This window comes from Pelodiscus sinensis, chromosome 3, assembly GCF_049634645.1.
Source record: "Pelodiscus sinensis isolate JC-2024 chromosome 3, ASM4963464v1, whole genome shotgun sequence".
Classification (NCBI taxonomy): Eukaryota; Metazoa; Chordata; order Testudines; family Trionychidae; genus Pelodiscus; species Pelodiscus sinensis.
In genome coordinates this window covers 3235945-3262125 of record NC_134713.1, presented here as the reverse complement: position 1 = coordinate 3262125, position 26181 = coordinate 3235945, and the positions used below count along the sequence as shown (strand labels likewise).

The 26181-nt window shown below is 49.8% G+C and overlaps 1 protein-coding gene across 1 annotated transcript in view; it reads right to left on the bottom strand.

Moving 5' to 3' along the window:
* Positions 1-26181, bottom strand: part of XKR6 (XK related 6) — a 266006-nt gene that overhangs the window by 179335 nt on the left and 60490 nt on the right. The window lies entirely within an intron of this gene.

Genomic DNA, 26181 nt, shown 5'->3' with positions numbered 1-26181 from the left:
ACTGTTCTAGAAACAGCCCATCCCAGTTTGTTGCAACTGAAGCGGTTTCAAAAAAATGCAGAGTTCCAACACAAGCTCTATCTACAGACGACGGGTTTGGGGTTAAACCACTGGCCTGGGATGTGTGTATGCCAGGCCTGACACAACGGGGCCAGGACTGTCTCCTAGGCCACATCTATACTTACCATGCCAGAGATCAATTTTCTGGCATTTGATTTAGCAGGTCTAGCTAAGACCTGCTAAATTGAATGCTGAGGGCTGCTCCGGTCGGCGCCGGTACTCCTGGCAGTCGTGAGGAGTAAGGGAAGTTGATGGGAGTGTTTGCTCATATCGACCTCCCTCTGTGAGGATGGCGCCAAGCCGACTCCAGAGACATATTTCACATAGCAGTAGTTGTATACCTTAACCCGACTTTCCAGGTCTAGTGTAGACCTGGCTTTACCACATATCTGTGCAGCACCTAGCAGTATGGGGATGGGAGGAGGCTAGCACAGTGCAAACAACAGCAACTGTGTGATCCCTCCCTCTGGGGCCCCTGGCGTTGGCCACTGTCGGCAGACAGGATCCTGGGCTAGATGGACCTTTGGTCTGACCCCGTCTGGCCGTTCTGATGTTCTCATGAGGATTATGTTCTTAACGTTGGAATCCTCAGGGTCTACAGAGAGAGGGCAGGGTGGTAGAAATAGCTGTGGGGCTGACAGGCAGGCAGGGGAGAGGTATGGCCAGGAGAGGCCTGACCCACCAGGGTGAAGTTCAGGAGCTGATGAGCAGAAGGCACGGAGAACCTGTGGGAGTCGGGGAGAAGGGGATGGGATGGGGGAGGGGGAGAGGATATTCAGAAGCCCTGATTCCTCGCCAGGAAATCCTAAAACAGTGGAAAGAAATCCAACCGCCTCTTTGAAATCAGAAACTTCACAATGAACACGCGCCGCATACAACGGGCCTCGCTCTGTTTCCATGGTGATGGCTACAAATCTGTGTCAGTCACAATACACTCTGGAATTCCTAAAATTGAAAAAATTCCCCCCAAAAACAACACCGAAAAGATAGATAGAGGAGGGGGAAGGAGCGAGGGAACCCTGGGTACCGTTTGCCTTGGCTGCTCATCTCGTGTTAGGGCCTGAGGGCTTTTAAGAGCCTGTGCCAGTTAAGGTAGCAGCTCTACCGAGTGGAATGCACCACGTCCGCAGCACTCCCCCTCTGCCGCGGGTATTTATAAGCCCATTCCCTGCAAACTCAATGAACTGCCCAAAGCCAAACAGGAAAACTCCGGGAAACCAGGGGAATGACCCTCCGTCGCTTGAGTCGTAGGCTGGTGCCGTCCCTCCAGTGAGGTAGAACGCAGGTTCTGTGGCACAAGGAACACCAGAAATCCATGTCAGAGCATTTTGCTCCTCCTCCAAAAACAGCCTTTTGAATCTTTCACCCCTTCCTATTTCCCCCTGCCCCCTCCCTCCAGTGTTATTTTGGCCCAGTGACGCCACTGTAAAAAAATACGCAACTAGTTCGCTTGCCACCGTTCGCTGGAGAGCGACCGTATGGCTCAAAAAGCAAGGGACTGCCACGAATGTATCGGCAGAGAGATTACCGCGTAAGAGGACGTGAAACTCTAGGGAAGGAAGCAGCTGGGATGTGAGGGAAACATGCTATCAAAAAGCAGCAGACAGACTCCACCTTTTGGACTCCAAACCGTACCTTGGTGGGGAGAGCACAGAAGAAATCATAGAGCACTAGAACTGATGGGACCTCGAAAGGTCGTCAAGTCCCCTGCCCTCACGAACTGGACGTAGAATCATAGAGCTGGAAGAGACCTCAGGAGTCATCAAGTCCAGCCCCCTGCCCAAAGTAGGACCAATCCCAACTCAATCATCCCAGCCAGGGCTTTGTCAAGCTGAGACTTAAACACCTCTAGGGATGGAGACTCCACCACTTCCCTAAGGGGCCCAACCCAGTACTTCACCACTCTCCTAGTGAAATAGTTTTTCCTAATCTCCAACCTGCTCCCGCTGTCACTTGAGACCATTGCTCCTTGTTCTGCATCTGTCACTACTGAGAACAGCCTCTCTCCATCCTCTTTGGAGCCTCCCTTCAGGAAGTTGAAGACTTGGAGGTTATTTGTAGGAAAAACTGGACGTTATTTGTAGCAAAGCCTCCCAAAAGATTTTTTTGGTTAGGCACCACCTCGTCAGCAAGGTGTTTTTCCACCGTGACACCTACCACCTCCGGGGGGGGGGGGGGAGGGTGTCAAGTGAGTTAAGAAACGGGGCAGAGTGGACCCTAAATCTAAAACCATGCTGGATCGGTCCCCGAATGCACAGCTATGAAAAGTCCAGCAGCCTCCTCCAGCACTAAGGCTTTGATGTCTGAAGGCTCCAGGGAGGTCAGTCACATGCGTCAATCCCCATTGAAAGCTTTCACTCCTGGAAGGACGCGCTACGGGAAGTCCTCGCAGGGCACAAGCAGACAACCCCCCAAGTCAAGATAGTGAGGACTGCAAGTAATCAGCGTGTCTGAAAATCAGGCCAGCGTCTGTGGTGCTCACTGGGTCAGCCAAAGAAAGCCAGTGGAGTCAGGTTCTAAGTGAGTTGCTCTGTTAGGTGCTGGAACTAGAGGTGCGGGGGCAGGGTGCTGCTGCACCCCCTGCCATGGGGTGTCCATCATAGACAGGGTTTCGATGGCTCTCAGTGCCCCCACCGTACAAATTGTCCCAGCCCCCTGAATTGCTCTGGTGGTGGGTAGCAAACAAGGCTCTGTCCACATGGGGGCTAGTCCTCACGTTTTCCTGCAAACCCAGTTGGTTGGCTGCTCGTGTCCACACCCAGCATGGTTAGACTCTGCTCAGGAAGTACGGGACAGATCTCCTCAGGGATTGGGATGTGGCAGGGTGGGGTGGCCACAGTGGCTTACATAAATAAGAACATAAGAACGGCCGTACTGGGTCAGACCAAAGGTCCATCTAGCCCAGTATCCTGTCTGCCGACAGTGGCCAGCACCAGGTGCCCCAGAGAGGGTGGACCGAAGACAATGATCAAGCGATTTGTCTCCTGCCATCTCTCTCCAGCCTCTGACAAACAGAGGCCAGGGACACCATTTTATCCCCTGGCTAATAGCCTTTTAGGGACCTAACCTCCATGAAATTATCTAGCTTCTCTTTAAACTCTGTTATAGTCCTAGCCTTCACAGCCTCCTCTGGCAAGGAGTTCCACAGGTTGACTACACGCTGTGTGAAGAAGAAATATATACATTCCTAAGCTGAGATCCCTACCTAGGCATGACACAGACATGCTCCAGTTGTTCTTCCAGCACAACAGCTGCCATGGTGCGGCTGCCGGTGCAGATCATCCTCGCATGCACAGAGCAAGAGAAGAGCATCAATCCGTACAGGAATGATGAAGAAACAAAGGCTCCGCCAGATGCATGCCTCGGCCATTCTCTAGCTACCACCAGACCACAAAAGGATCAGGCTGAATGGGCGGCTGCTCCCCCCACAACTGGAAGGCCTTCACAAAGATTCCTTACTATGTCCCAGCCTTACTTCCCCTAGCTACGCTTCTCCCCTCTGCATTTCTCCTTGCCTCCTGTTTATGGTCCTTCCACCATTTGCCTCCCCTAAGCAGCTTTGTGACTACAGACAGATGCCACTCCCAAAACTGAAATGAGCTGTAATGAGAGGAGAGCCTTCCTTCATGCTTTCTTGCCCTCCTATAGAAAACCCCAGTAACTGGGAATTTGGGTGAATTGCTGCCGTTTAGGGCTTCCGGGCCATTTGATAGAGCAGAAAAGAAAAGGGAGACCCTTAAGCTAGTGCCTCATGCTACTGCACTGTGGTTTTGATATTCACCCATTTATCTACGTTTCTGCCCCCATCTGGAGGTTGGTCCCATGCACAGAAGTAATTCCCTTGATGCAACATGGAAAATACACCATCCCACCTCACCCTGTCAAAATGCCTTTTGAGCATCTAATGAATTGTCCGCCACAAGCATTTTGTCCTTAGACCTGATGGAATCTTATCTACTTGCAAGAGCAACATCTATGTGTCAGAACATCTAGGTTCCAGTTTGTATAACAGGAACAATCGGAGGATGCAGCTGAGATCAGGTCCGTTTGCAAAGCACTCAGTGCTGCCAACTTTCATGGTCTGATATTTTTCGTATAGACCGGCTCCTGGAATTCTGTCATTCCACAAGAATCTCAACTTTCATTTAACATAAACGAAAGATTCTAGCTTGTATAGCTGTGGAGAAAAAGCTTGAAAATTTAATCCATGTGCATCCTAAATACTCAAAAATCAGAAGGATAATAAAGAGGAGCCAATATTAACTAGGGGGCTGGAACATATGACCTATGAGGAGAGGCTGAGGGACTTGGGTCTGTTTAGTCTGCAGAAGCAAAGAGTGAGGAGGGATGTGATAGCAGCCTTCAACTTCCTGAAGGGAGGTTCCAAAGAGGATGGAGAGAGGCTGGTCTCAGTAGTGACGGATGGCAGAACAAGGAGCAATGGTCTCAAGTTGTGGTGGGAGAGGTCCAGGTTGGATATTAGGAAAAATTATTTCACTGGGAGGGTGGTGAAGCATTGGAATGGGTTACCTAGGGAAGTAGTGGAGTCTCCATCCCTAGAGGTGTTTAAGACTTGGCTTGACAAAGCCCTGGCTGGGTTGATTTAGTTGGAATTGGTCCTGCCTAGAGCAGGGGGCTGGACTTGATGACCTTCTGAGGTCTCTTCCAGTTCTATGATTCTATGAACTATTTATTAAAAACCTCAATTTTTCAAGCCAATCTGATGGGGTTAGCAAAACTGGCTATTGTGAGTATATACAATATGACTCTGTCCTCAGAAGCATACTATCTAAACAGACACATCAGACAAAAAGGTCATTATTAGTAGATCTGGTTGAATATTATACATCAAAACTAGATTTTGGATTAAACAAAAATCATGAAAAGCATCTTCTTTCCATGAAACAAATTTAAGATACTCAGCAAAAAAAACAAACATTACAGAACAAAATATTTTGGTTTGATATACTGCTGCAGTGCTTCATGGGAGTGGTCGTTTGGTTCTGTCATGTCCCTATTTTCTATGGATCGGGGTTCCACGTGGACTACACTTCCCATGATACCCCATCTTCACTGTCCAAGAGGGCAGACAGTGCTGCACCATGAAAGGTAGTCTTGACGGCACTAGCCACAAGAGGATTTCAATTAACCTGCTATCCAGAACCAAATGTCAATATTTGACAATTTCCATTTATTAAATCATTTATTACACATAAACCTGTAGGGGAACATTTTAATCTGCCTTGTCACTTAATCATGGATTTACAAGTAGCCGTTCTTCTACAAAGGAGTTTTTTCGCAGCCAATTACAGAGTGTGGAATTGGTATTCATCTACAGATCTGACACTGGGCTTGAACAGACATTAACTGGATGCTGCATTATAAAGCCAGCCTCCTCTGCCTTGAAAAACTGCATTTTTACATCAAAAGCTAAGAATGGGATTTTTCCAGCCCACTTAATAAGCCTCGTTAGTACCCATCTTACAACTGACAGGTCTTTTTTTCCCCGTTATAAATAATTGGCGCTCTGTTATTTCCAGTCCAGCTCATCTGAGGAACTGGGTTTTACCCACGAAATCTCATGATACTCTATGGGTATGTCTACACTGCAAAGTTAATTTGAAATAACAGCTGTTATTTCGAATTAACTTTAATAGCGTCTGTACATGCAAACTGCTATTTCAAAATTAATTCAAAATAGCGGAGCGCTGAATTCGAATTTGGTAAACCTCATTCTACGAGGAGTAACGCCAAATTCAAAATAGCTATTTTGAATGAAGTGCTGTGTAGACACTGAATTCGAAATAGGGGGCCTCCAGCCCTTCCCAGGGAGCCCTGGTGGCCACTCTGGGCACAACCAGGAAAACTTACTCTCCTCTCTCCCAGCCCTGGAGCCATTAAAGAGGTAGACCCTGGCCACAGTGCCTGTGCCAGCTCCAAGCCTGCCAGCCCAGAGCCAGCAGTGGTCCAGCGAGACCCAGTGGCCCCAAAACAGGAGCCAGCAAGCCACTGGCAGCCAGCCCTCCACTGCCTCCCAGGAGCAGTCTGCCAGCTCCCAGGAACCTGATGGGCCAGAGAAGGTGGGCGCCTTCCTGGTCCAGGGTGATCATGGACCTTATTTAGGTTTGGGGGGGATGCCCCCAACGTCCATGATCTCTGCACTAGATGGAGGAATGTGGCCGTCTAGGGCAGGATAGATGCCAGCCTGGCCACCAAAGGCCACATGCGAACCCAGGAGCAGGTTTGCATGAAAATCAAGTTGGTCCAGCGAGACCCCCAACCCTGAGCTTCCCCTCCTCCTTCTTTCTTTTGCTTCCCCCTTCCAGCTCCCTACTCCCAGGTGTCCCCCTCCCCTCTCCCACCCTCTCTCTTCCCCTTTCCCACCTCCTTTTCCCAGTCTCCCCAGAGGTCCATCCCCCCCAGTTTTGTTCAATAAACCCAGTTTCTATTTTCGAACATACATGTCTTTTGTTTGACATCAGGAAGGGGGGCTAGGGAGGGGTAAGTGGAAAGACGTGAGGGAGGAATGGGGCACGAGCCCCCGGTGGGGAGGACTGGGGTGGCTCTGTGGGCTCCTCGGGGTGGACACTCTCCTGCAGGGCCTCCTGGATCCTGACAGCCCCCCTGATGGATCCCCCGGATGGCAGCCTGAAGCAAGTGCAGCCGGGCTGATGGCAACGACCCCACGAGACTCACCGGTGTGCCCAGGGGCAGCTCTGGTTCCATGTGGCCGAGTGCTGTGGTGTCTCGAGTGCGGGCACTCAGGGCACTCCAAGACAGGACTGCTTTGCTGTCCCTCATGGAGGTAAACAAGCAAGCGGGGAACCCTGAGAACTGTCTGTCCGGGGTGGGGGTAGGGTCCCTTTAAGCACGGAGCTCAGTTACCCTCAGGCAGCAGCCCCACACACTACGTCCTAACCTGATGCCCTGCCAGCACTGGTTCCAGCCAGCCTTAACTTTGGTTCAGGGTCCACTCAGTATGGACACGCTATTTCGAAATAGTTTGTGTGTAGATGCGTTCATTCGAATTAGCTTAATTCAAATTAACTATTTCGAATTAAGATAAATCAAATTAACGCTCTAGGGTAGACGTACCCTTTATGTATTAGTCTCTAAAGCACCACAGGACTGCTCAGTGGTTTTAAAGTTACAGACTAACACGGAGATCCCTTTGCGTTCATTTATTAATGTACTAGGTTTATAATTTATGCAGTTAACCCATGCACTCCCTGGCTTTAGGATTACATCAATTATCCTTATTTTTAGGCTTATTTTTAGGCTTGGAGGTAAAGTACTACAACCCAAAGTTCATTCATACATTTTCCTACGCAAAGGCATTAACATTTCTTTATACGCTTTTCTCTCAAGTTCTTTCAGGAATCCATTCACGCCCAGAATCCTGCTGTTTTTCAAGGGCTGGATTGCGTCCAGCATTCCCTCTGCATGTATGCTCCTATCCGGCTAGGTTGCTGCTGCTGTTGTTCTTCAGTTACCTGTAGGAGTTCAGTTGCCTCGAAAGAACCCTGTTGTACTCCACCAGCTTCATTACCTGCCCACGGTAGAAATTCTGGAATAGAAGGTTTGCAAGGCATCATTTGTAACTGCATCCCTGTTGTTACTAGCAGCTAGGGCAGCTAACTTCTTATTATAATTTTCCCTGTGAGTAAGTCCACCAGCTAATGCATTTCCCTGTTCTCCCCGCTCCTCCGTAGTTGCCAAAGCTTTGGTGTAGCCACGGCATCTTCTTCACCCGGTTTATGCCACGTTTCATTCCCATTCGTTTTGCAGCATGTTAAAGGCTCTTTGGAAGAAATCATGCATTGGAAGCTACTTGCGTCCACTAAGTTGGGAGGAGATTTCACAACCGCCCCTGGAAGCCTATTCCAGGGTTTAACAAACCTAATGGTCATAAAGTCTTTCCTACTATCTCACCTAAATCTCCCCCACGGCACATAAAGCCCGTGACGTCTTGTTCTCTCTACAGTGGACATGGAAAAGAACGGGTCCCTGTCCTCTTTATAAACAGCCCTTACCACAAGGGTGGGCAAAGGGGCCTCCGTGGGCTGGATTCGGCCCACCAAGTGGGTGGATCTGGCCAGCGGATGTCCTGCCACTCCCCCACCCCCAATCAGGGCCTCAAGGCTTTTGCTCCCTGCCCCCGCCCTGCAAGCGCCACATGCCCCTTACAGGGCGGGAGCAGGGAAGAGACTTTGCATGCTCCTCCTGCCTCCAGTCTCTGATGGACCTGGGGGGGTACAGGGAGCGTGCGAAGTCTTCTCCTGCCCTGCAAGGTGGCAAGTGCCTAGAGGGAACCGCCAGCTGTTCAGAACACCTGGCAGTTCTCTCTAGGCGGGGGGGGGGGGGGGGGGGGGGGCAAAGACTTAACATGCTTCCCTACCCCCAGGCCAATCAGGGGCTGTGGGAGGGGGAGCATGGAAGTGTCCTGACCCCGCCCCTTTTGCCAGAGGCCCCACCCCTTCTGGGGCAGCCTAGGGCCACTTCAAAAATTAGTGAAGTAGCTCCCTGTCTAAAATTATTGCCCACTTCTGCTTTTACACATCAGAAGACTTATCAGGTTCCCCATGGTCTTCTTCTCAAGATTGAACATGCCCAATTTTTTTAAACCTTTCCGGGAAGTCAGGTTTTCTAACCCTTTTCTCCTTTTTCTATTCTCTCCTCGGCTCTCTCCAATTCGTCCACATCTTTCCTAACATGAGGTCCCCAGAACTGGACACGATATTCCAGCTAAGATCCTCACCAGTGTGGGACCACTACTTCCTGAGTCTTACTCATGGCATCACATTGTTGACACGTATTCAGTTAGGGCTTGTCTACACTAGCCCCCTAGTTCGAACTAAGGAGGTTAATGTAGGCATTTGAAATTGCAAATCAAGCCTGGGATTGAAATATCTTGTGATTGATTTGCATCTTCCCGGCCGGTCGCCATTTTTGAAATGTACAAGTCCAGACTAACTGCCCACGTCTACACGCGGCAGGGACCCGGTAGTTCAAAATAAAGCCCTAAATTGAACCACCTGTTAAACCTCATTCTAGAGGCTTACAAATGGTTCATCCAATAATTTATCTTTCCAGCTACTGAAGTTAGGTAGACTGGTTTATTGTTCCTCTGGTCCTCTGTTCCCCCCTCCCCCTCGCACACACTGCCTCTTTTGATAGGCGATATCCTGGCCTTCTGCAGTCCTCTGGAATCTCACCCATTTTGTGTGAAAGCCCAGAGACAATCAGAATCCTAGGGCTGGCAATGCTCCTCCTAATGCACCCCAAAATGCCTTCTTGGTTACAAAGGTGCCCTGTTGACTCCTATCCAGCCATCACCAACATTTCCTGAATTGCTGAGATAGTTCCTTCAGCACCCCGGGTGAATTTCATCAGGTTTTGCTGACTTGAATACATCTAACTTCTCTAAATATTCTTTAACGGCTGATCTCCTTCCCTATTTTGGCTTCTGCCCCTTCCCCCTTGTTAATGAGGATTATGTTGAGTACATGGTCCCCATTTACCTTTTTAGCAAAGACTGGACCAAGCCTGGAACATCTGAGCCTTCTTGGGCTCCTCTGTTAGCTCTCCATCCCCACCAAGTGGAGGGTCTACTCCAGGGGAACCTCAGGCCCCCAAGGCTCATGGCCCCCCCCTGCATTGGGGAGCCTGTGCTGGTGCTCCAAGCCCCCCATTGCCCCACCATGGGGCTGGAGCACACAATCTACTAGGCCAGGCCCCCCTAGGCTCCGGTGTGCGAGGGAAATGTGAGGAGTCTTTCTGCTTCTCCGTCGGGAGCCACGTCGGTGAGGGTTTTGTGTGTGGGGCCCCAGACTGATTATGTGGGTCAGTGGCCCCGGACCCAATACAGGTTCCCTGGCCCGGTCTACTCCAATGCTCTTCAACTGGAGGCCTGCAAGGCAGATCCGGCCCCAGGGCCTTCCATTTGGCCTGCTGAGCGTCGGCTGCTCCTTCCTGCTCTCTGCTGGGGGCCCTGTTGGAAGGGCGGGCTTGGGTACAGGCTAGCTGCCCCAGCAGTGACCCAAGGTGCCGGGCGGGCTTATTCAACCCACACGGATGCTCATGCTGAGACTTCACTGCTCTGGTACCCGAGGTAGGGGACTGAAAGCCAGCTGAGGAGAGGTCCACCCAAGCTGCGATCACTCCCCGTGATTGTACTACAGACCTATCCTTTGTCCTAAAACTCACTCTCCCACCTCTATGGCAGGCGTTGGGGGGAACCTTTTTTGGGTCGGGGGACGCTGAGCCACAGAAAAAATCAGTTGGCGGCCGCACAAGTGAGAAGTGAAAAAACAAAAACAAAACCCCTCACCGCCGTGGCCCCCGCCTGAGGAGAAAGCCCCTCCTCCCATTCCCGAGCCTAGAGGAGCCCAGGTGAGTGAGTTGTGTGTGCGCCCGTCCTGTGGTGGGGGGGGGGTGGGAGGGCCAACACAGGCTCCCCAATGCTGGCATTAAAGCCCAGCCTTTGAAATCGCCTCCCCTCCACGTGTCATCTTCCATCCCACGCACCCAACCGCAGCGCCTGGGGACACGACACTTTGTGGCCCAGGCAGGCAGCAGTGTGTGTGTGTGGCGGGGGGGGGGGGGGGGGCAGCTTTCCGCATGATGCCAGCCATCCTGGCCCACGAAAGCACTCGTGCAGCGGTGCGCCCAACGTCTCCACGCAGCGACCGTGACTGGGCGCACACGCCAGGCAGGCTTGCGTGCAACCCCCCAGGGAAAACACCCCCCAGGCCATTTGTAAAGGCAGCTACTGCCGTGTGCACACACAGTGACAGGCATTGTCCTTTGAGGGGGGGACACCGGCCACAGACGCTGAGGCGGAGAAGGGGTGGACACTTCTTCAGGGCGTTTCCAATGAGCCCGGCCCGAAGAAGAGCCAACTTGATTCACAGGCCTGCTGCGTGGTTCTCTGGCACCCGTGAGATTCCCAGATGCAGTGATTGGCACCAGGTGGAGAAGAGCGACAGCAACGACTCCTCCACCACCCAACCGCCTGGCACTGGGGCTAGGGGTAGGGACGTTAGTGGTTACATGTTTACACACAGGAGGTGGAGGCAGACGAGAGCTGGTGCTCACGGGGAGCTGGCTCCCACCTCCCCCCCCCGCCATTGATAACGAGGCAGCAGCACGGGGTGCAGGAGGTTCCACTATAGGGATGTTAGAGAGCAGTCAAGCGGAGTATCGACCACTTGCTTCCTCTCTCCCAACTTGCTGCCTCTCATAGTCCAAACAGGTAACAGCCACATCCACAGCAGGTCAGGGGCAAACCCACATCTGAGTCCCAGCCCAGAGCCTTTTCATCCCCCGGGCCACACTGCCTGTCAGCCACGGGCAACACTCGGCTACCAGCCGTAAATAAACTAGCACGGAACTCTAGCCACAGAAAACGCAACACAGCCGAGTAGCGCTGCCTAGTAACACCATCACCCCATGAGTCCCCCAGCAGCAGGAACAATTTTTAACTGGCAGCTAAATCCCCACCCCCACCTTTCAGCAGGAACAATTCCTAGTGCACAATGCAAGTGCAGGCTCTGGCACGGTGTTACTTCCTCTGCCTACACACATTTGCCAAGCAGGAGTTCCTGGGAACCAAACCCCCACTCGGCTATTTAATTTGATTCTTCACACTTGCTGCGATACCAACTCGCAGCTTCTCAGGCTCATTTAGAGCGTCAATTACGGCTATTTCCTACACAAAGCTAATGAGACGCGTGTATTTCTGAAAATGGGTTTCCTTACCTTACAAAGAAACCCACATGGAAGCAGATAAGGCCGTTGCAGCAGCCGGCTCAAGTGTAAAGCTGGCAGGGGAAATTATTCCCATCTGCGATTCCTTACACAAAGCAAGAGGGTGGTGGTGAAGTGGGAGAAATGAGTACTAGGAGGCAAACCCCTGGTCCCACTGATGACAATGGGGCTATGTCTACACTGGCATGATTTTGAGCAAATACTTTTCACACAAGAGTTTTTGCACTAAAGTATTTGCACAAGAGAGCGTCTACACTGGCATGTGCTTTTGCGCAAAAGCATCCGTGCCAGTGTAGATGCTCTCTTACGCAAGAAAGCTCCGATGGCCATTTTAGCCATCGGACTTTCTTGCGCAAGGAATTAACATTGCCTGTCTACACCGGCCTCTTGCGCAAGAGGGCTTATTCCTGAGCGGGAGCATCAGAGTATTTGCGCAAGCAGCACTGATTTCAAACATTAGAACATCAGTGTTCTTGCGCAAGTACTCGCGGCCAGTGTAGACAGGTGGCAAGATTTTGCGCAAAACCTTGCCAATGTAGAGACAGCCTGGGAATTTTGCAGTATCTCTCTCACAGGGATACTGAGAAGGCTACATAAAGTGTGTGAAGTCTTTGGAGGGTCTTTGAAAAAAAGACACCATGAATTTGATCCAAATCCCACAGAAGTCATTGGGATCCTTCCTTCCAGAAGTGAATTGTAGCTCACAAAAGCTTATGCCCTAATAAATGTGTTAGTCTTTGAAGTGCCACTGGGCTCCTTGTTGTCTTTTAAAGGCGGCAAAGTTAACCTGCAACAAAATAGCCTCTTGAGGCAAAGAATGTGGTTTTTGGTCAACTTTCTTTTACAGAAATAAAAAATTTGGGGGCAGGGTCTCCTCCCAAAGTTTTTCTAGAGGAAAAATATCAGAGCAAATGTTTTGTTTTTTTCCATTGTGTAGCTCTATTGTCACAATGCCTAGTGTTTTTTTGTGGGGGGGTATTTTTATGTTGCTCTTTTCAAAAGACACGACTATCAGCACTTTAAAGACCAACAGGATGGTTTATTAGGTGATGAACTTTCGTGGGCCAGACCCACTCCCACGAAAGCTCATCACCTAACAAACCATCCCTGTTAGTCTTTCAAGTGCTGCATAGTCCTGTCTTTTGTTTCAGCAAGACCAGACTCACATGGCTGCATCTCTATTATTATTCTTTTGAAAAGGTATTTAGTTGCCAGAGAAAAAAGAGAGAGAAAGAAAACTACATTGTGGAAAGAAATTTTTGTTGGGGAACAGGACACAAGCTTTCCATTCTTCAATGGGCAGAATAAAAGTGACTCTGAATTCTCAGCATCTCTTGATTCCGATTCTCAGGCACTACAAGGAAAGAACATTTGATGCTGCGATGCAGGTTAATTCATAGGTTCAAAGGCCAGAAAGGAGCATCTGGCACTAGGCTGGCTCAGTCCCAGCTACGTCTACACTACGGGACAAAGTCGAATTAAGATGCACAACTAAGTCACTTGACTCGGCTTTTGGTGCTGTCCACGCTGCAAGAAGCTGAAGGAAACACCCTCTCCCTTCACCTTCCCTCACTCCTCATAGAAGCAGGGTTACCGGCATCGATCAAAGGGCCTCCCTCCAGTCAAATTAGCTGTCTTCAAGACCCGCCCATTCGAACCCTGGAAATCGAAAGCGGCAGTACCCTCAGTTTACATGACAGACTTTAGCCACCCAAGCCCCACAGCTCCTTAGCCCCATAAGAACGGCCAGACGGGGTCAGACCAAAGGTCCATCCAGCCCAGTACCCGGTCTGCCTAGACTGGCCAATGCCAGGTTTCCCAGATCATTATCGCACAGGTAATGATCAAGCGATTTCCCTCCATCCTCTGACAAACAGAGGCTAAATACACAAACCATTCCTTACCCATCCTGGCTAATAGCCATTGATAGATCAAACCTCCATGAATCTATCTAGCTCTTTGTTGAACCTTGTCCTAGATTTTACAACCTCCTCGGGCAAGGAGTTCCACAGATTGACTATGCGCTGTCACCCCACCTCACCGTAGGAAACGAGAAAAGCTGCCAGAGACTCACCACTCACTGCTCAGCTCCCCAGAGTTGTTAGCTGCTGGCGCAGCTGTACCAGGACCGTCCCCTCGTGCAGACGTGGTGTGCGGGAGGCAGCTGTCATTTGCACTGGTGCAGCTGGCTCACCCTGGGCAGAGGCTGTGGTGAGCTACCCCTGTGCAAGTCAGACCCGTACAAGGGCAGCACTTCTCCGCTAGGCGTTTGGAGCCGGGGCAGGAGCGCTGGGGATGCTACTGGAGACAAGGCCAAGAGCCAGGCAGCAACTGACGAAGTGTCTGAGGACTGATAGACACACCCCCTCGGTTCCAGACTCCACGAGCCCTTTAAGGGTTATGTCTACACGACAGGACGATTGAAGCTGCTGCTGTCGCTCTTCCAGGGCTCAAATGAGCAGGTCTAGTGAAGACAGTTCGGAGGGAGACGGGTACTCAGGTAACCCTGCTTCCACGAGGAGTAAGGGAAGGTGAAGAAGCATGTTCCCCCTTGGACTTCCTGCAGCGTGGACAGCGCCAAAAGTCGACTTAAGCGACTTCGACGCACCCTCAGAGGTAGGGTGGCCTAGTGGGTATGGTGCTAGGTTGAGAGGGAGGGAAATCCCCACCTCCAATCCATCCCTTGTCTGGCCAGGGGGTGGAGCAGGAAGAGGCAGGGCACAGATAGATACTCGGGAAAGGGGGCGGAGCATGGGCGGGGCTTTGGGGGCAGAAGCAGAACAGGGACAGGGTCTCAAAGCGCAGTGAGGGGCGGAGCAGCCACCCAGAAAGAAGCACATTGGCCCTTCCCTCGTGACTTTTAGCCCCTGGGTGAGGGGATTCACCTGGGATGCATGACACCCCCCCTTCAGTTCAAGTCCTCCACCTGCCTGAGGGGGGAGAAGGGATGTGAATGGGGCAATGCCTCCTGCCGGGTCTGTGCTCTCAGACTCAGGCTGGTCAGGCATGGGGCTCGCTCAGGCCTGGTCAACACTATGCAAAATGCGTAGCTGGAGTCGACTCACCTTCAGCTGAGCCTTGGTGGCGTCCACACTACAGGAGAGTGACAGGAGCAAACACTCCCCTCGGCTTCCCTTATTCCTTGCAAAAGGAGCGCCGGACCCCGGCGGGGGCTGCCCTCAGCGTTCGATTTAGAGGTCTGCACTAGACCTGCTAAATCAAACGCCAGAAGATCGAGCTCTGGAGCATTGATCCTCCAGCTGTGCCCTCGGTGTCTTCTGGTGAAGGTGTTGCAGCCTGGATAAACAATTACGAGTCACGGAGCAAGGGGAGTGGTCTCCCCATCAGGTGCTCGAGCCACGGAGGCCTGGAGTCACGCATGCTCTTGCACTCACAGGTAGTAGGGCCAAAGAGCCAGGCCGACCGCACACGCAAGTGGGGGAGATGCAGGAGTCACTTGCCGCTGCTCCAATGACTCATTTACCCAGAGTGCAACGGCTTCCACAGGAGAGACCGAAGAACCTTCCCTCCCCACCCCTTTTGGAATAAAAACAGACAGAAAATAGCCCATTGCCTCTACATAATACCATGGAACCCCCCACACCTCGAACACTGACGACAGAGGCGGTTACCCCATCTCTGGAAAGATCTATTGGAAATGGGAAAGGTTCAGAAAAGGGCAAAAAATATGATTGGGGTATGGGATGGCTTCTGTACAAGGCAAGATGAAAAAGACCGGGACTTTTCAGCTTGGAACAGAGACGACTAAGGAGGGGGAATATGATTGAGGGCTATAAAATCACGAGTGGTGTGGAGAAAGTAAATAAGGAAGTGTTATTTGCTCCTTCTTATAAAACAAGAACTGGGGGAAGGGGTGTCACCAAATTAAATTAATAGGCAGCAGGTTTAAAACAAACACAAGGAAGTACTTCTTCCCACAATGCACAACCTGTGGGACTCCTTGCTGGAGGATATTGTAAAGGCCAAGAATATTACAGGATTCAAAAAAAGAACTAGATAAATTCAGGGAGCTTAGGTCCATCAATGGCAATTAGCAAGGATGGGAAGGGGTGGTGTCCCTAGTCTGTTTGCCAGAAGTTGGAATCACGTGATAATTCCCTGTTCTGTTCCCTCCCTCTGGGGCATCTGGCATTGGCCACTCTCAGAAGACCAGATACAGGGCGTGGTGAACCTTTGGTCTGACCCAAAGGTGAGTGGTCTGTTCCTAGATTCTAAGCACTATACCCAAATGAACACTTTCATAATACCTGAGGATTATTTAATTTTAGTATTAGCTTTAGTGAGAAATTTTAACTGTGTAGCTTCTCCACCTTGATGGGTTTTTTTTAAATACACTGGCTGCTAAATAGTAATAGAAATGTAGCCGTGTTAGTCTGGTGTAGCTGAAGCAAATTCAGGACTATGTAGTACTTTAAAGACTAACAAGATGGTTTATTAGATGAGCTTTTATGGGCCAGACCCACTTCCTCAGATCAAATAGTGGAAGAAAATATTCACAACCATATATACCAAAGGATACAATTTTAAAAAATGAACACATGAAAAGGACAAATCAAATTTCAGAACTGCTAAGGCATCCTTGGAAAATCCCTGAGTGCATGGATCACTCGAATGATGACAAACGTCTCTCTCTCTCTAGAACGCTACCACTACCCTCGCTGAATAAGGAAACCAGCTCCTGGCTTATTGCTCGTTCACCGGGTGGCAAAACTGGGATTGCTGAACCTAAAAAGGTGTTGAGCATAAACAAAGCTGCTCAACTGCATGGTGGCAGCTACCCTGCATAACCCAACTTGGGGGAAGGGACATCTACCATGCTCTGGCCCTGCTGGAGTCTAGCTCATGACGTGATCCTGTGCGATTGGGAATGTCCGTGTCCAAATGCACACACAAGGAATTCGCTGGGTTTTAAAGCGACATTCTTTGACTTCCTAGGGTCAAGGGCTGTGAATCTGAGCTGCAGCTCCGATCGACTGTTGTTGAGAGCTCGTTTTTCTGCTTTGGTACTTTAACGGCCACCATCGCCCTGGGATTTGAGAACAGCATGAGGTTTGATGTAGGACGTGAGCAACACACCTGGGAATTCAGGATATTATCCGTGTAGAGATGCACCAAACGGTAAGGCTAGAGGGGAGCTCACAAGGTCATTAAGTCCAGCCCTCTGCGCTTAGACAGAACCAAGTAAAACCAGGCCAACCTGGACAGGTGTTTTTCCAACCTGTTTTTAAACAGTGATGTGGATTTCATAACCTATTCCAGAGCTAACCTGCCATGCTGGACAGAAAGGGTTTCCTAATCATAGAACACTAGAACCGGAAGGGACCTCGAGAGGTCATCGAGTCCAGTCCCCTGCCCTCATGGCAGGACCAAGCACCATCTAGATCATCCCTGACAGGCGTCTGTCCAACCGGCTCTTAAATATCTCCAGTGATGAAGATTCCACAACCTCCCTAAGCACTTATTTCAGTGTTTATCCACTCGGACAGGAAGCTTTTCCTAATGCCCAACCGAAATCTCCCTTGTGGCAGTTTAAGCCCATTGCTTCTTGTCCTGTCCTCAGAGGCCAGGGAGACCAATTTTTTCCCCTCCTCCTTACGATACCCTTTTAGATACCTGAAAACCGCTCTCATGTCCCCTCGGTCTTCTCCTTTCCAAACTAAACAAGCCCAGTTCTTTCAGTCTTCCTTCATAGCTCATGTTTTCTAGACCTTTAATCATTCTTGTTGCTCTTCTCTGGGCTGTCTCCAGTTTCTCCACTTTTCTTGAAAGGTGGTGCCCAGAACTGGACACAATGCTCCAACTGAGGCCTACTCAGTGCAGAGTAGAGAGGAAGAATGACTTCTCATGCCTTGCTCACAACACTCCTGCTAATGCAGCCTGTTAATGTCTAACTTAAATCTCCCTTGCTGTAGAGTATGGGGAATGGAGGCACAAAGGCGGAGTATGCTGTATTCTGGGACCGATCTGGCTGTTGCAATACTGCATGTGCATCATAGGCAGCCCAGATTACCTGTCGGTCAGCTGTGCTTAGGACTAGATAGCTCTGTGCTCTCCCTCCGCTGTTCAGTGGAACTTGAATCCTCTGGTTCATTGATGGATTGTACTCTGCTACCTGCAAGTTCATTGCTCTCACCACCGGACAGTTTCTAGCTAACAGGACAGTGTGGCCAACTGGATGGAGTTGGGAAAGGTGGATCCTGTTCTGAGCTTGCTCATTGGACAAACCATTTCTGCTCCCTGTGACTCTACTTGCCCATCTGTAAAATGGGGTAATGATAGTTACCTCCTTTGGAGCATAGGAGAGCACCTGCTGGAAAGTTCTGGGTAACAGCTATTCTAACCCTGCTGGACATGGTGTGGCCTGTCAGCTTTCCAAGGTCCAAACCCCTGAAAGCATTTTGGAGTCAGTCTGTTTTAGGCACCACTTTTGCAGCACTGAGAGAACACTCCTTGTTCCAGGGGTCAGTCTGAAATGAGACAGATGGCTCACTACTTACCAAATCTGCTACTGGAAAATGAGGAGAACATCAGGCTGGACTTGATTTCTCCACCAGCCTTTCTTGTGGACAGGAACTACCCATTGCTTTGTGTGTATCAGCTAAGGCCTCTGGGCACTCGCACAATATAAGAGAGCTGTAACTAATGAACAGCATTCTCCAAAAATGCTCAGCCCCCCTCAGTACTCCTATTTTATCGAACTCTGCAGCCAAACAGAGAACTCACTGCCAAGTATCATTGCATTCTTTGGCAAGGTGGCGTAGGCTATGTCCACACTAGGAAACCATTTCGAAATTACTACATACCACTCAACTCCCGATGTAACAGATCCAAAGTTCCATGTCCTTACTATGGGGAAGCCTTGAAATTAGTCTGAGGCAGGCTCCGTTCATGCGGATGCGCTACCTCGGACTCAGAGTCCCAGGAAGCACTGGGGACCTGCGGGCGGTTTCCCGGAGGCCAATTAATTCCAATTAGCGGCACTGAGGCATCCACACTAATGTTATTTCGGATGGACACGTTCGGAGTTAGCGTTATCCCTGATGAAAAGCAGGAGCGCAGAGTTCCAATTCCATGGACCATTATTTTGGAATATCAGGCTTGGTAGCGTGCATGCACTGTTTACTAATTCAGATTTAGGGGGCTTAATCTGGACTAAGGGCCTAATGTTTCGGTTTCTCAGAGGCAGCAGTATATGTTTTGACACAGCATCTAGAAGGTGGTTCTAGGGCTGTTCTTTTGGAAAAAAATCAGCCAGGTAGTTTTTTCACCAGTTACAAACCCAAACAGCCTGCTGGCTTAATCCACTCAAATAGAGCAATGGGACTTAGAATCAAAGCAGATGCCCGGAATTAAGTTTGGAAGCTTTCCCCCTCCGTTTAGGCTGCGACTTTTTGCCAGTCCGTAGGTTCCTAAGGAGGTGGGATCACGCCCGTACCAATCCCTCAGCACACTGGCAGTATCCATGACAACTCACGTACTGTGAGCATCTTACATTTGCCATTCTCTCTGTACCAAAGATTCAATGTCTAAAGAGTCCATGGTATTGGACACCCACAGGCACTAAGGGGCCTGGGTGCTAGAGAACCTCTGTGCTAGTGGTGCTGAGGAGATGGAGTGAGATGGAGACTTTATTTGGCTGCCCTAGGGCTTCCTGAGGGAACTTCCCATATTTTTCAACTGGAGACAGGAGTCCCTGGACAATTTTTTCAGCCCACCGTCCTTCAAAGGCGGAGGGGAAGGCTCACGTGGGCCAGAAGGCTTTGCTCAGAAATTTTGGCCTTGGAAAGGGTTCAGAAAAGGGCAACTAAAATGATTAGGGGTTTGGAATGGGTCCCATATGAGGAGAGGTTAAAGAGACTGGGACTTTTCAGTTTAGAAAAGAGGAGACTGAGGGGGGATATGATAGAGGTCTATAAAATCATGAGTGGTGTGGAGAGGGCAGATAAAGAAAAGTTATTTATTAGTTCCCTAAATAGAAGAACTAGAGGACACCAAATGAAAGAGTAGCAGATTTAAAACTAATAAAAGAAAGTTCTTCACACAGCATGTAGTCAACCTGTGGAACTCCTTGCCAGAGGAGGCTGTGAAGGCTAGAACTATAAGAGTTTAAAGAGAAGCTAGATAATTTAATGGAGGTTAGGTCCATAAAAGGCTATTAGCCAGGGGATAGAAATGGTGTCCTTGGCCTCTGTTTGTCAGAGGCTGGAGAGGGATGGCAGGAGACAAATCGCTTGATCATTGTCTTCGGTCCACCCTCTCTGGGGCACCTGGTGCTGGCCACTGTCGGCAGACAGGATACCGGGCTAGATGGACCTTTGGTCTGACCCAGTATGGCAGTTATGTATGGTCTTATGTTCTGTTCTTTGTAAAGATGGTTTTCTGCAGGAGCTGCGTGTCCTTGTGGGATCTCAGCTGGAGCTGCTGACGGAGAAACACTGGGTTGGATGGGGCCCGTGCTGAGCAAACAAATGCAGTGGGGGTGCTTGACAATGCCTGGGCGTGCGGCGTGTGTGTTCGTTCCTGTCCCATCCACACAAGAACCAAGCCTTGTCTTTCTTTTTTGTTTCTATGTTGTTGTTTTCTTTTTAAATGGCCAAAAATGTTTAAAGGCGGCTAAAAGGTTTCCCACAGCTAAACTCAACAATTAATAGGCAAACATGGGATGGTTTTGTCTCTAGCCGGGGGCGGTTGAGACAGGACTGCGGCCACGGAGCACACTGGCTAACAAGGAGCGACAGCGCACGTGTGGGCCCAACAGAGATGGGTACCAAAGCCCCTCGCTCAGCAGCACAGGGAGGCAGACGCACCAGCGGTGGGGGACCTGCAGGGCGACTTCGGAGAAGGAGAGGATCTTTGCCACCGCGGAGAAGGGAATAACTCCATTATTCACCAACGGCAGTAGGTTGGGAGGGATTTGGGCCTCTAGCTGCCTTGTGCCCTTCCAACACCATCCCCTGGCATTCGGAACTCAGTGCTGCCTGTGAAGTTTCCCTTTGGCATCATGCAAAGATCAAGCCCGACAGGCCAATGTTCACAGAAGAGGTAGGTGATCGTTACAGGTGCTAGTTGCTGCCATCTGGCAGGCCAGCTCAGGAGACAAGAGAACAAAGAACCAGGGAACTGGGCACGTGCCCCAGCCACCAGAAACTCCTCCAGCTAGCTTCACGGTTTACTCCTCCTCTGGAAGCTAGTACCTCTTCTCTCCTTGCCTGCCCTGAGTACAAGGGATGGGGCAGGTTTGAGGGCTACAGCCTTCCTGGTGTAAAAGGGCAACAAGCCAGGAGTAAGGGGAGCTGTGCAGTTACACTATTAGAGCAGCAGGCCTTTCAGCCCTTATGGACACCTATTCCTTAGCATGGATTTTTGGTCCTAGCCGCAAGGTTGCTATAGCAACGCCGTAACCCAGAGCATGTGTGTTCTTGGAGTTTAGGAAGGCCTGGATGTAAGTTGTTTGTACCGGTCTATAAAAGGACACTGCAAAGGGTGCTCTCCACCCGACCACGGGGTGGAGGTGAAGGGGGCGCACTAGGTGCCTGAACGGCAGTGTCATTGGCTAAACTTACAGAATGCACAGTGGCTTAACTCTGACTGACCGCTGTTAATAGCTGTTATATGGCAATAGGCCTGCCCGGTGTTGGTACCTTGTCAACGCGAGCCATAATGCACAGTGGTGGAACATTGTAGGATCTCGGTTACCAAGTGTTAGAGCTTCTCTCGATTGATTTCAAACCTTGCCCACATCTGTCGTTTCTGGGGGCTTTCAGCGATCTGTATTGACCAGAGTGCACGGGCTCTAACGCTTCAGGTAAAGAGAGCACCGATTGAAGACACATACAGCCGAAAGTTTATCAATGAGGGAGTAGAGTTCCTGAGTGGAGCCCGCCAGGACGACCCGGGCCAGACAACGCTGACACTGACAGTATGAAGGTACTGAAGTACGATACCGAAATACAACATCCTCTTGTCTATTTAGACTGTAGGCTCTTTTGGGTAGGGCTCGTTCTTTAGGATAGGTGGTGCCTTTCACTGTGTATGTACAGCACCTAGCATAAAGGGGTTTTGAGCTCCAGCTGTGCCTCTGGCCTACTATGACTAACACAAACAGCATACAAAGAAGTGCATCTTTAACCACACAACTCCTTGCTGGTCAGCCCTGATGGAACCAAATCCACACCGCAGGCAACCAGTTTCCAGGCCCAATGACACTTAAAATAGCGAGGGTGATTAGCCATGGGAAAAGCTACCCAGGGAGCAGCTCGAGCTCTTGACATCTTCAGTCATGTCTGGCCGCCTTTGAGGGACATCGGCTTTCACCAAACACTAATTATTCGTAGCCCAACAAGTTCCTGGGCTCAACACGGGTGAAATTCCCCCATCTGTGTTGTACAGGAGGTCAGACGAGATGGTTGTCAACAATAGGAATTTCCACAGATGAAGATGGGTTCATCCTTCCCCCTCAGGATTTCAGTGAAAGGCTGCGTGACAGGACCTGAGACTAGAAGAAGGTGAAATAAAACCACAGGGAAGCTGTGAATTCTGCTAGGCAGCTGCTCACGCCGACTAGCAGAACCATCCATGAGCTGGAGCGTCAGAGCTACAAAGTCCGCCTGGGGAAGAGAGGCCCATCTGCCCATGATGTCCCCCGTCTGTGGACAGATCTCACACACTCAGGGAGGGAAGGCAAGTGGAGACACATGGAGTACTCTCTCTCTGCAGGGCAGGGCAGACAAGGAGGGAGCTCACGAGGAGTGTGTGTGGGAGGGGGGGGGGGGACAGTTTCCCATGCAAATACAAAGCAGAAGACACGGCCCAGGTATTTCACTGAGGAGAGGCCGTATCCCCAGCCATCTCACTCCCGCTCAGCTATCAAACCTTCCATGGTGCTAATCAAGCCCCTTCCTGAAGCTGCAAGCCGGATTTACGTTCTGTAGCAAGTCCGGCCACTGTCCACAAGCAGCCTCCTCTGCAGCCCCAGAAGAGCAAAGAGTTTTTCTAAAAGGGAAAGAAGCCAACCTCCTCCTCCAACACCTCAAAGCATGCTGCTGCTTCCTCGGACTCGTCCACAGTGACTCATGCTGGGTCCCCCCCACCCCCACACTTCTACTTTTTAAATGTATTAAGAGCTGGCAAGCACTTAATACATTTAAAAGCAGAGGCACGGCATCTGGGACTGGGCATGAGCTGGGAATCAGCTGATTCCCACCTTGTGCCTGGCTCCCGCTACCCCTCTGCCTCCCCACACAGAGCCAACTTTTAAGCCCCCCTCGTGGGGGCAGCAAGTAGGGAAGAGCAACTAGTCAAGGGACTAGTTGACTATCCAATAAGCTTCTGCTTATCAGACAGTCGAATAGACGCTTACATCCCTCACCAGTTTAGCCCCTCAGTTGCTTCCCTCGAGCTGGGCCCTTTTTACTCACGCCTGTCAGCCTGGAGAGACCGATTCGTCATCCTGCCACTGGAACTCCTCAGAGCACATCCCTCCAACCGAGCTCTGGCAGGTTTCCTCCGGCCCTGGGGTTTGCTGGTCAATGAACTTCCCAGGTGGCTGGCTGACCCATAGCTGCTTGTAGGTGGGCTAAGACGGGCTTGTTCCCCCTCAAGGAGCCCAGCTCAAGGAAATCGGGTCCTGATTCTACGTTCCTAGATTCCTAAGGCTGGAGGAAAACACTGGGATTCAAGGGGCCATCCTCAGACGCCTGAAGCTGTGCTTGTCCCACACGTGTCTGCTGCAATCTGGAATTCTCATTCATCTTTTTTGCTCCCCCTCCGGGGTATCTACTCACGAGGGGCAACAGTTACAATCGCTTCATGGGAATGAGCTTCAAAAATGAACACGGCTCTCAGCAGAGGCTGGGAACAACTCGATTTTTATCGACAAATGTCCATAAACATTGATTTCACCATAGAAACGCAAGCCAGGGAAAACAAATTTCCATTGAGAATGTTAAAAATATACAAAGAAAAATGCTGCCTGAAAACATTTAGAGTTTGATTTAAGGGTATTTACTTTGTCAATGTTGTGTGTCAAAATACACAATTTTTTATATCAAGCTTAACTTTGAGTCTGAATGTCTGACATCCTCATCATCTGCCACCATCCTCAGCTTCCCGCCCCTATGAATATATAAACGCTACAACTACAACTCATAATTTTGCATAACTGTGAAATACATAAAAATTGAAAGCAATCAATATTATCCACCCCAATGATAAAACACTGAAATTAAATTCTGCCAAGCCTTTTAATAAAGAAAGGAAAGTTTGCTACATAGGAAGGAAAAAAAATGACAAGCATAATTTGGTACCTCTTGGATTAATCTGGTTTGAGAGCGTGGATAATTACAGCCAAAAGGAATGAAGACAACATACAAATGTAGGTTAACACATAAAGGGATTCAGTCTGTAAGGTTTTACACATCAGCATCTCAAAAGCATATTTGTAAATGTAATTATGGAAAGATTATAATGCATGTAATACCCCACGGGTCAAAATATAACTATTTAAAATAGGACAAGTGTAAAAAATAACCCAAACATTTAAAATAAACTGAGACCATGTATCTGAATTTGTTTTAAAAATATCTACAGTTAGATTGATTATTTACTAGGTATACATACACTGTGTCCTGCTATGCAGCATCTACCATGCTATTCCAAGAGATCATTTCCAAGGAGGATGAGATAAGCCAGTCAGCCAGCCCTGCAATCTTCACCGAAGTGGAATTCACTTCAAATGCCTGGGTTCTTTAAAGAGGATGCTCCTAGATGAGCAAAACGAAACAGGAAGGCCTGGCCAATCACATGCTAAGATGGAGAAGAATGTTCCCTGAAGTGCCTCTCCTTCATGGGAGAGGACAACATGGGTGGCGTTGCCATGAGCAGCCGATTTTCTGATTACACTGATTCCCTTTGATCCAGTGCAGGACCATTTGTATTTAAGGAATACAGCTCTGAAAAGGAAGATAATATATTAGGGTGTCTTCTACTTCTCAAAAAATGCCGGAAATTTGTCAGCCCTTCTAATAGAATGGGTAATAACATGGCGATTTACTGTACTACAGTTAACGCTCCTGGGAAGAACTGCATCGAGTCTTTTTTGTTTCCTGTAGGAAAAGAGGATTGCCTTGTGGTTAAGGCACTGACCGGGGATTTAGGAGACCTGGATTGGAGTCTTGGCTCTGTCAGACTTCCTGTGTGCTCTTGGACAAGTCACTTAGTCTCTCTGTGCCTCGAGTCCCCATCTGTAAAATGGGGATAATAGTACTTCTCTACCATCCAGGGCTACGCAAGGATAAGTTCATTAATAGTTGTGGTGTCCTCGGCTATTACAGTGATTGGGGTCATAAGAATCCCTTGCAGCGGTGGCCCGTCCATATAGGCGAACTAGGCAGTCGCTTAGGACGCCAAATGGTGGCACAATATCATTGAGGGGTTTGGAGGTGGGGGCACAGATTGCATGGTTCGCCTAGGGCGCCAGTTGCTGGCAGCTAGTCTAGGGCCGCCCGATTCCCTCGACAGACCAGGGTTCTACAGGGTACTGTGCACAGTGGCTGCCAACCAAGCTAACCACCTGCTTAATTTCCACTCAGGAGCAGAACTCAGATGCTTACAACACTGTGCATATAGAATCATAGGACTGGAAGGGACCTCAAGAGGTCATCGAGTCCAGCCCCCCGCCCTCAAGGCAGGATCAAGCTCCGTCTACACCATCCCTGACAGATGTCTATCTAACCTGTTCTTAAATATCTCCAGAGAGGGAGATTCCACCACCTCCCTTGGCAATTTATTCCAATATTTGACCACCCTGACAGTTAGGAATTTTTTCCTAATGTCCAATCTAAACCTCCCCTGCTGCACTTTAAGCCCATTACTCCTTGTCCTGTCCTCAGAAACCAAGAGGAACAAATTTTCTCCTTCCTCCTTGTGACACCCTTTTAGATATTTGAAAACCGCTATCATGTCCCCCCTTAATATGCTTAAGGGCTGTGCCGAATTGTGGTCCTTATCAGACTTAGCCCTTAGCACATACAGCTCTGAGCTCGTTAGCACTTAACTCCCATCAAAACCACATCAGGGGATCATAGACAAGTACTTTAAGCCCTCAAATGTAGGTTTAGTAACAAAAGATGGCTTTGCCAACTCCGCTGGAGTAGAAAAACAATTGTGTTTGAAAAGGCTGAAGGCTGACAATTCAAACATTCCGGTGTTGCGCTGGAAACTCAAACGTCACTTTCCTTTTCCCTTGATCCTGGCTCTGTCTGGACTCACTAGCTGACAGTCACTCACGTGCATAAGTGCGCGAGGTAAGTGCACAGTTAGGCCCTTTCAACG